This window comes from Panthera tigris, chromosome X (genome assembly GCF_018350195.1).
Source record: "Panthera tigris isolate Pti1 chromosome X, P.tigris_Pti1_mat1.1, whole genome shotgun sequence".
In the NCBI taxonomy this organism is placed as follows: Eukaryota; Metazoa; Chordata; class Mammalia; order Carnivora; family Felidae; genus Panthera; species Panthera tigris.
In genome coordinates this window covers 44,172,293-44,183,723 of record NC_056677.1, presented here as the reverse complement: position 1 = coordinate 44,183,723, position 11,431 = coordinate 44,172,293, and the positions used below count along the sequence as shown (strand labels likewise).

The window sequence follows — 11,431 nt, the reverse complement described above, 5'->3', positions numbered from 1 at the left end:
CGTAAGACTATAATTACATTTTCCATTGCAACTTCAGCTTCGGTGCTTTTGCAAGAACTTCTAATGTCTATTTCTAACATAAATCCTTTTCCTCAATACACATGTATTCTCAAAAGAAAACATGTCACAGAAACTAATGCTTTCCCATATGCTAATGTAATACAATTTTATAAGACTGAAACTTTCGAGTAAACTGAAGTTATGTTTAACAACAAAATAAATACTGCATATGTGGCTAAGTTTTAAATTTCTTAGTGTAAAGGCAGCAGTAAATTTGCATCCTGAAACTAATCTGCACATCCAGTTGCTTTTTTTCTGAAATCTGATAGACATGGTGTCTCACAAAATCATGAAGCACAGTGCTAATGATGCCAGTTTTTTGGCATTAGTCTATGCAAATTTCTCTGATGAAATATTTCCCCAAATGGCATAGGATTTTTTTAACTTTTCCAGAAAAATAAGAAGATTTTTATCAACCACTCTTCTTAACAAAAGTTATATTACTACCAATTGCTCTTCTAATTATGCTTCAGAAGATTTTTCAAAAGTTAAGACATATCTGATGTTTTTGAATTGCACACCCAAAGAAGATAACTCAATAAAACACACCAGACGGAAAGATTAATCTTAGTATCAGACCTATTTGGCACATCCTTAATTTCTAGAAGAAAATCAGTACAAGTGAAACTAATATAATTTTCAAAGAATTCATACAAGCCACTCTCAGGACAAGGAGTTTCTAAATGCACAAATGAGGGGCATCTGCTCATTGTACTAGTTATATGCCCTTTTCCTCATTGAGTAGCTGATGCTTTCAGGTTTATTTGTGGAACTTTTGTTTGCTTGTAAGAAAGCATAGACATAGGGCCTGATCTTGTTTGTTTCTGTTCCGGAGAATTTTTCCAACACCCCCCCCCTTTCTGGTAAAATTCTAGGACTGGCTCTGTTTGGACTTCGTAAGCCTTAAGTCTCTTGACAGTTGACTCTGGCTTATCATCCTCACACTGAATGAGAGGCTCTCCACTCCGGTCATCAATGCTCACAGTCTTGGGAGGGTTGAAATCGATGTTGTAGACTCAGCCTCTGGCTAGATGAATCCACCAAGCAGTGAGACATTGCTTAATGACCTCAAAGGCCACGTTCAGATGTACTGCTGTGTCTACTTGATAAGCTCCATCCAGGGCTTCTGCCTGTGGAAGTGTCCTTGGAAAACCATACAATAGCCAGCTAAATTGGGTGAGGATTTTTAGCTCATGAAGGTCCGGCCAAGGCATGTCATCATCTGGCATGAGCTTCCCTTGGTCAATGAAAGTGTTGGATAACACACCAACTTCTGTGCCCCAAAGCATGTTGTCTTGGAGCAGGTCCCTGCTGGAGAAGTAATTCAGCACCAAGTGTTTTGTGGTGCGCAACAGCACGGTGCTGTTGTTGGATCCAGGTGCTGCCATGATCACTGTGCATATCAACCTCTACCATCAGGGCCCCAGGGAGAGGTTCCAGGCCTGGCTACCCCTGCTCTGCAGTGGGGAAGGCTGCTGAACGTTTAATATCATCCCAAAACACCCTCCAATTTGAAACATAAAATTATCTATCCCACCATGCATAAATTTATTTATTTTTATTTTTTAATTTTTTTTAATTTTTTTTAATTTTTTAATATATGAAATTTACTGTCAAATTGGTTTCCATACAACACCCAGTGCTCATCCCAAAAGGTGCCCTCCTCAATACCCATCACCCACCCTGCCCTCCCTCCCACCCCCCATCAACCCTCAGTTTGTTCTCAGTTTTTAACAGTCTCTTATGCTTTGGCTCTCTCCCACTCTAACCTCTTTTTTTTTTTTTCTTCCCCTCCCCCATGGGTTTCTGTTACGTTTCTCAGGATCCACATAAGAGTGAAACCATATGGTATCTGTCTTTCTCTGTATGGCTTATTTCACTTAGCATAACACTCTCCAGTTCCATCCATGTTGCTACAAAAGGCCATATTTCATTTTTTCTCATTGCCACGTAGTATTCCATTGTGTATATAAACCACAATTTCTTTATCCATTCATCAGTTGATGGACATTTAGGCTCTTTCCATAATTTGGCTATTGTTGAGAGTGCTGCTATAAACATTGGGGTACAAGTGCCCCTATGCATCAGTACTCCTGTATCCCTTGGATAAATTCCTAGCAGTGCTATTGCTGGGTCATAGGGTAGGTCTATTTTTAATTTTCTGAGGAACCTCCACACCGCTTTCCAGAGCGGCTGCACCAATTTGCATTCCCACCAACAGTGCAAGAGGGTTCCTGTTTCTCCACATCCTCTCCAGCATCTATAGTCCCCTGATTTCTTCATTTTGGCCACTCTGACTGGCGTGAGGTGGTATCTGAGTGTGGTTTTGATTTGTATTTCCCTGATAAGGAGCGACGTTGAACATCTTTTCATGTGCCTGTTGGCCATCCGGATGTCTTCTTTAGAGAAGTGTCTATTCATGTTTTCTGCCCATTTCTTCACTGGGTTATTTGTTTTTCTGGTGTGGAGTTTGATGAGCTCTTTATAGATTTTGGATACTAGCCCTTTGTCCGATGTGTCATTTGCAAATATCTTTTCCCATTCCGTTGGTTGCCTTTTAGTTTTGTTGGTTGTTTCCTTTGCTGTGCAGAAGCTTTTTATCTTCATAAGGTCCCAGTAATTCACTTTTGCTTTTAATTCCCTTGCCTTTGGGGATGTGCCGAGTAAGAGATTGCTACGGCTGAGGTCAGAGAGGTCTTTTCCTGCTTTCTCCTCTAAGGTTTTGATGGTTTCCTGTCTCACATTCAGGTCCTTTATCCATTTTGAGTTTATTTTTGTGAACCACCATGCATAAATTTAGTGAGATCCAAATTATAACTGCAAGTGGAGCCCCAGAATTAAGGCCATGAAAGGCCTTAATTAAGGCCAATTTTGCATTTCAGCAGCTGTTAAAATTAATTCAGTACCTATGCTATAGATGCACAAATGCCAGTTAGTGCCCCTTTACCTTTTTCTTGTATGAATTCATTTAGTAAGTGTTGGTTTTACAACTGGGTCAGATTCTGGACCTTTGTCTCTTTTTCTTCTTTCTATATCCACCTTTTCCCTTCTTCTTTTTCTCCTCCTCCTTTGTCTCCTCCTCCTTCTTCTTCCTCTCCTCTTCTCTTTTTTTTAAGTTTTTTGTTTTAATTCCAGTATAGTTAACACAGTGTGATATTAGTTTCAGGTGTACAATACAGTGGTTGAACAATTCCATACAACACCTGGTACTCATCACAAGAGCACTCCTTAATCCTCACTTCTCTCCCTCTCTCCCTCCCTCCCTCCACTCCTCCCCCCACTCGCTCTCTTTTTCTCTCTCCATATATTTGGAGACATTATCCCTACCCTATTTATTTATAAACTTATTTCTGCAGAGAGCCTCAAATTGGTATCATGAGGGTTAGGGGCCTCCCACATCACAATAGTTTTGTTTTTGTTTTTGTTTTTGTTTTGTTTTTTAGGGTTTAAGGACCATGAGCTTAAGTTGGGTTTGAATTAATCTCTTGGTATGCTACAAGAGTGTCATTGTCATTTTGTCCATGATTATCCTCAGGATGAGGATCTTTTTTGGTAACAGGCATAGGCAGCAGCAGGAACTAAAGTATCCTGTGTAGTCCTAGTGAGCCATCTGTATTTAGGGTTGTGGGCCTCAATAATTCAAATCTTCAAATAGCAACTAATCCTCAAATAGTGACTGTTCTTCCTCTACACAAGTGACCACCTGACCCATTCATATATTGCATATGTTTCACAGGGTATAGCTTTTCCCATGAATGCTCTATAGAAAGGGGAACCAATGCCTGGTTGAGATACACAACTGATTGATCACAAGGTAAAAGTTATACCCCTGAGCCTAGTGTTAGTAACAGCTAATTCTGAATTTGAAACAAATCATTCATTATAAGACACATAGATGGGTCTGGGCCATGACAAATATCCCAGGGATACTTTAAAGAGAATAACAATCCCTTATTCCAGTCCACAAATCCCAATTATTTAGCAAAACTTCCAGCTTAGAAACTTGGTAGAACACAGCGTATGCAACACAAAGCAGGACAGCTCAAAAGGCAAGCCAGCCAGTAAGTAACAGCTCAAATTACATACTTTTCATCAGATAGCAGAGCAAGTTATCAAGCCAAAGCAAGAGAAAAAAAAAGACCCCCAATGGTGGTGGTCATCATCTAGACTACACTACTCACATTGCCAATAGTTATGCCCACTCTGAAGGCACAGGATAGACCCCTCACCCCAAATAAGGTTCAGATGATGCCACATATGCACCAAGAACATATTCAAAGGTTTAACATTCACATAATGAGGATTTTGAGGGAGAACAGGGTAGGCTTCCCAAACAGATCTGAAAATGTCATGACGGAGCAAGAAAAGGAAACTGGCTTGGAGTTTTTATTGTGGTTAGGGGGTGGGGCCACGGCAAGTGTCCCTATGCATAATTAGGGTCTTGCATGATTTGAAACCCTCATTATCACCAATGAAGGGTGCACTTTGGTTTTTTATCAGCTTTCCCAAATGTGGGTAGATGAACAAGAGGGAGAGGTGAGGCTTAAAAGCTGTCAGAAGTCTACAATAATACAAAAATGGAGTCAGACTATTGCACCACCCAGATAGGTCAATTAATTGTAACATTAGGGGATTGTACCAAATCTGTTCTGTTTGACTTAGGCAACATTGGATAAGATTGACAACTGTAACTCCTAGTAGAATGATGGGAACCATCTGGAGGAGAGACCTTAGTCAGTTGCAGTCAAACCAGTTAAATATGTAAGCAGAGAAGAGAGTCCAGCAATAACAACATAAAGCTAAAGAGAATCATATCAGTGTCTAGAATGTTAATCTTTGTTCTTTCTGGAGTCATTGGATGTTGGGAGGTTTCTGAGAGTTCTTAAACTAAGATTTGTTCTTGGTCAGCAATTGAGTTATGGGTAATAGTGGCACTCAGTGTTAAATTGACCAGATGTACTATGGATAAGAACTGAGGGAGGGAGACAGAAATTAATACTTTCCACCCTTGTCCACCCAAGGTCAAAGATTTTCTCTTCACACCAGCCAGGGCTGTTATTCTCTTTCCACAGCCACATGATTGGTATGACTGGTTCCTGAAGCAGTTACTTCACCATTTTTTCCAATCCTCCCAATGTGTTACTCAAACATATCCTTTGTTTTGTATCTATGTGGCTCAGAAATTTATCTGTATTTCTTGTACCATTTGAGATGCTCTCCCACCCTCTGACACGTGGGCTATGCCCAGACCACCTTAGAAGTTATTACCTCATATTAATAACTATCATCAATATCCACAATTGCCCAAATTCAGTGAGCATAGCCAGACAATGGCTATGAAGAAGCATCAGATTAGTCTCCCATCCCCACGATCTTGCTTCTTCCAAGTTCTAGTAGCCTGATTTCCCAGGAGTATGTGTGGAAGCAACAAACAATAGAGTGAGAAGAGTGAATTAAGTGGTTTGGATTTTCTTACAGCCCATCTTGGCTTCCTCCCCCACTCCCCAACCTCATAATTAGGCATTTTATTTAGATGGAAGGTAACCTTCTGAGGAATTACTACACTTAGAGCCCAAACTGCCTATTATAAGTGTGTGTTCCACTGGGAGCTTAGCCTTGGTTATTCAGTTATCTTTTTCATTTTCTCCTTTAAGAGTTTATTTTATCTTTCAATCCATCTACTGCCTGGGAATGATACAGGGCATAAAATGTCCATAGAATGCCTATGTAACTTCCCACTATTTGTTATTTTTTGCTATAAAGACAGTACCAATGTCTAATCACATGTTTAGAGAATCAAAATATGCAACATAACCCACCTAAGAGGCATTAAATAGTATGGTCTCCATTTGCTAAGTGGACAGGGTTGGCAATGCCATACCCTGAAAAGGTGTCTATGAAGCCAATGCCATATGGCACTCTCAAGAGGAGAGTAGGGGGCTATTATAGTGTACTTGTCAGGACCAGCTAGATCTAGTACCTCTGGATATGTGCCCCAAAGCTCCCTTTGCCACTTGAATGTGTAGCTAGCAGTCTGGGCACATTTGCCAGGCTTCTTGGCCTCATGTACTAGGTCTTGATTTTTGTGTTGAGCCCTGGAATTAGTAGGTCTAGCTTTTGGAGTTCAACCCTGGATTATAGATTAATTACCATACCCCGTGCAATGCTATATTCAGATGGATGCTGTATCCAGGTATCATTTTCTGGATGCTGCAGATTTGATCAGTATGATGGTTACTTTTACGTATCAACTTGATTGGATCACAGGATGTCCAGATATTTGAAATATTATTTCTGGTGTGTTTGTGGTGATATTTCTGAATAAGATTAACAATTGAATTGGTAGACTGAGTAAAGCAGATTGCTCTTCCCAATGTGGGTGGGCATCATTCAATCTGTTGAGGGCCTGAATAGAACAAAAAAGCAGAAGGGAGAAGTTGTCCCCTTTCTGTCATACTGTTTGAGCTGGCACACCAGTCTTCTGCCCTGAGACTGAGACTCATACCATCAGGTCCTCCCGGTTCTCAGGCCTTCAGAGCTTTCCTGGGTCTCTGGCTTCCAGGCGTCAGACTCTGGGACTTCTTAGCCTCCATAATCACTTGAGCCAATTCTTCATAATAAATAAATGAATACATTAATTAGCATCCAATTGGTTTTGTTTTCTGGAGAGAACCCTGATTAATACAGATTTTGGTACTGACAGTGGTTCTAGAGGAATAGATGTTAAGAATAAGTTTTCTGAACTGTTTCAGGGTTACTGGAATTGACTCTTCATACTTACTAGATTTAAAGATGCTCATGACTATTTCTAGTAGTAAAGAGAGCAATGATAGAACATGGCAGGATCTGGCAATACAGATATGCAAAATATCTGTATTGTATATTCCTAATCAATCACTTGATTGATAAGAAGCAAGGAGCTGGGTGACTGCATATATGATGGTTTTGGATATTTTTGGGAAATTGGTAAATATAATGATATTGGCCCATTAGGAGGTTGCTCCTAATGTCACTGGACAAAGTAGTGGGAAAAAAAGGGTGGGCTCAGGGATTTGAATGTCCAGCTCAAGCACCACATAAATTATCTGAAAGCTTCTATGTGTGCCCTGAAGAAGACCCTTCTCTCCTACAGCTTCAGGGCTGAGATTGCTAAAAATAAAACACAGAATTTCATCCAGCAATTACCAGAATTACAACACAAGTTGAACTCCCAGCCTCACAGGGTATGTACTGTTAAAGTCAGGGCATTGATTAGGAAAGAATGGGATATTATAAGTTGGGATGGGAACATATGGGAAGACCTTGAAGTTCAGGATATGAAGCCTCTAAATTCTGCTGAGTCTATTTTGCCAATGAAAATGACCTCCCCACCCCCAGTAGTAGCAGCTTTCCCACTCCCAGAGTTAGCAGCCCCTCCACCTCCATCTGAGATTAGCCCTGCATCACCTGAGGAAACTGTTATGTCTTCACCCAGGCAGTGAGTCATGCAAGACAATGCTGATTCTCCTCAAGACTCACTCCCACCACCCATTTGCCTCTAGACCTGTAACTAGATTCACATCTCAGCAGATCCCTAAAGGTAAGGTACAAAGCATGACCCATGAAGAGATGTGCTACACTCCAAAAGAACTGAACTGCAACTGGAGGCACCACCAGGTTAAACTTACAATGATCCACTGTTATTCTCCAAGATCCATCTGCCTTCCACATAGGACAAACAGTCAAGTTGATATGTGTGTGTGTGTGTGCAGGTCACCAACAGGGGTTGTGGGTCTTGTGCACTTTGCTGCCTTACAATGTTATCTCTACAGAGGCTGAGACTTAATCATCTAGTAGCCATCCTCCTCACAGGTACAACACTGCCAGCTTTTTATAGCTTTTGCCCATAAGTCAGTGAACACACAATAAGGTGTATTCTCAGGGGGTGTTTTCCAGGGCAAACACCATGGAAATACACTTTTGAACAGAGTTCCCTTTTTCATGTATCACTGTAGTACAGTTTTCTTTGGAGCTGCACAGAAGCAGGGACCTAGTACACCTCAATTGGCTTTGAATTCAGCTGATCTATCTGTGAACCAGGCCCAGGCATCCTCAGGAACCTCAAGGGTACTAAAGCCCCCAAGAGGCCCAAGGTGCTGGAACAGGCCCCATATATGAGACAGCCTCACCTGGAGGGTGACAAGACACTTTTTTATGTACTGTGAGATGAGATGCCATAATACCTATCTTACTTTTTCTCTGAATATACTACTTCCAGTTAATAATGGATGCTTTTGTATAATATTTATTTTGTTGGTGTTCTCATTTCTGACCCATTCCATGGTGGGAATATCAGGGTGTAACAACATTTCTGTTGCTTTGTTAGTCTCTCAGAGTCCACCAACACCCAATAACAAGCCACTAATAGTCTCTCAAATGTGATCACCCACTGCCGGGTGGTGGTTGCCGGGGGGGGGGGGGGTGCTGTCCAAAACCCCAGGGAGCACCATTGTCTAGTAGTCAGATCTTTTTGTCACAAACTCCAGTCTGCATAATTGTCAATTACTGACACTTGTAGCTGAAAGGGCTCCTTTACTGCTGAGTGGCCTAAGTGCAAGTCTCCACAGTTTGCTAGATAGTTTCTAGGGCCTGTTGCTGATCAGGACCACATTAAAATATGGCTACTTTTTCCTCATATGAAGTATGATGAACTTCAAATACTGAACAAGTCTGTCAGATACTGTGTCCCCCTTTTGTTTGATGGAGTTTTTAAGGTAATCAGGTTTTATTTATCAGGTTTAGGAATTGTTCTCTGCATTGTTTATAAAAGTTCAAAGTGAAATGTCAAATACCATTGGCTTTTTTCACCAGACACAGAGAAATAAATTATCATATAGTTTCTTTAAGAATCTCTGCTTCAACTAGTTCTTGATTACCACCCTGGTATCTTTATTGCTTTACAGTAACTACATGACTAGAATCAGGAAGCCAGGAACACTCCTGGTTTTCCATTCACATCACTACCACTATTCTAATTGTGGTATTTCTCAAAAGGGGGATACCCTTAAAATCAAGAAAAGTATATTACAACCACTTTAGTGGGTATTGGCTCCAAAAGGCCCACATATAAGGTTTTATAAGTCCATTGTCCAATCTGAGATTTATTTCCAAATCTAATTAATTTGAGGCTGTGTAATTTTCCTATTGTGCTGTAACAAATTTTCACAAACTCAGTGGCTCAAAACAACACAATTTTATTATTTTACAGTTCTGGAGGTCAGAATTCTAAAATTAAAGTGTTAGCAGGGCTAACTTTAAGTTTCCTTTTGGAAACTTCAGAGGAGAATCCATTACCTTGCCTTTTCCATATTCTGGAGGCTATCTGAACTCGTTGACTTGTGGCCCCTTCTTCCATCTTCAATACCAGCAGCATAGAGTCTTCTCTCCTCTGACCTTCTGCCTTCCTCTTATAAGGACTATAATGATTCTTATGATCACATTGGGCCCACCTGGATAATCCAGCATAAACTCCCCATCTCAAGATTATTAATTTAATCACACTTGCTTAGTTCCCTTTGCCCTGAAACATATTCACAGGTGCTGGGGATTAGGAGGTGAACATTTTGGGGGCAGGCATCATTTAGCATACCTTACTGGCCATGCTTATGCGTGCTGCCCAGCACCATAGTCTTTGTGTTCCAGTGTCCAAAAGGGTTGACAAGGTTTGGCAACCTTTATTTCCACCATGTTCCCAACACGCTGACCAGTGCACAAGTCCTTCAGACCCTCTTAGGGAAGGAAGGACCCTGACCTTTGTTCTAATCTTGTTTGTCTTGAAAGTGGTAAGGTCTGGATAAAGAAGTGGTGTTGGATCAACAGTAACTTGAACAGCATAAACTTCAGCAAGATCCTCTTGGTCCTCCTCCTGTTTGTCCACAGTAAATGCTGAAGCTGGCAAGGGATCATTCCCTACTACAGCCAGGATATTTAAGTTCTGTAGTTCTCTTATGTTCTGATAGTGAGAGAGTTTCATGGGTGCAATGAACTGAATGTTTATGTGCTCCCAACACTCATATGTTTAAAACCTAATCCCCAATATGATGGCATTTGGAAGTACAGGCTTCAGGATGTGATTAGCTTATGAGAATGGAGCCTTCATGAATGTGACTAGTGTGTTTATAAGAGAGACCCTAGAGAGCTCCCTTGACCCTTCTGTCATGTGAGGCCACAGCAAGAATATGGCAGTCTATAAACCAAGAAAGAGGCTCTCACACCAAACACCAAATATGCTTGCACCTTGACCTTGGACTTCCCAGGCCCTAGAACTGTGAGAAATAAATGTCTGTTGTTTAAGCCACTTAGTCTATAGTGCTTTATTATAGCAGCATGAATAGACTAATACAATGGGCAAATTATCACTTTCTTCCCTGGAGTTCCTCTGGCATAATAGCCTGGTCCACATGGTCCTATGGTCTAGAACTTCAATTATTGTGGGTTTTTTTTTTTTTGTCTTCCTTATCCTAAAAGACATTTTTTAGTCTTGTGTCCAGGATTCCATTCTGATAGTTTGTTGGACAGAATCTGGAGGCAATCTCCAGGGCACAAGGGAAGATTTTATTGTTCCTGATAGCCTGGTACTTCCAACTGAACAAATCAGTCAATCTGACCCTGGATGAATGTCTCATCTGAACACTCATGTTCTCCGTTACAAATCTAGGCTCAGGTTACAGTGACCATAAGGGAAGTTATAGCTTTCCCTGTTCTCATCCCTGTGTGTTTATCAGATGACAGAAACTCATCTCAGGTAGGCCACCATTTTATCATGTGAAGACACACTGCATCAAGCCCTGATTGGTCTTTACATGTTTTTCCATGCTCATGTCATCAGCCAAGGTGCATGTGACTTCAAGCATGGGGTCAGTCTTTGGGTAACCTAGTGATTTCTATCCCCTCTCACCCATCAAAACTAGTATGACTAGTAAAATTCCCTCACCTGCTAGTCAAAGGGGCCAAGCCTCTGTACTTTAATCAGGCTTTTGCTCCAACCTACCTCTAATTTCCCATATTTCCTAGTCATTGTAAGAGTGGACCTTAGCACATCTGTGAGTATCTGACAACTCTTGATTACCAGGGAATACTTTACCTGTGCCTATAGCTAATGATCAGAGGGAAGTAGTTTTACTTTCCCAGTAGCACAGGAGGGTAACAACCATGGAATACTTTTTAGCTTTATGAGGCCCCCTCCTCTTATCTCTAACTGTAACTACTAATGCAAATCATTAGGGTTCTCATCATCATGATGGTCAAGCACCAGTTGTCTACCTTTCCCTGAGCAGTTCAGTAACTAGGTCTGCTATTGCCCACCAAGCTCCGGTTCCATATCTGGCTAATC

The 11,431-nt window shown here is 41.0% G+C and overlaps 1 pseudogene; it reads right to left on the bottom strand.

Moving 5' to 3' along the window:
* Positions 1-794: 794 nt before the first annotated feature.
* LOC102969626 lies at positions 795-1,463 on the bottom strand (annotated as a pseudogene).
* Positions 1,464-11,431: the final 9,968 nt, after the last annotated feature.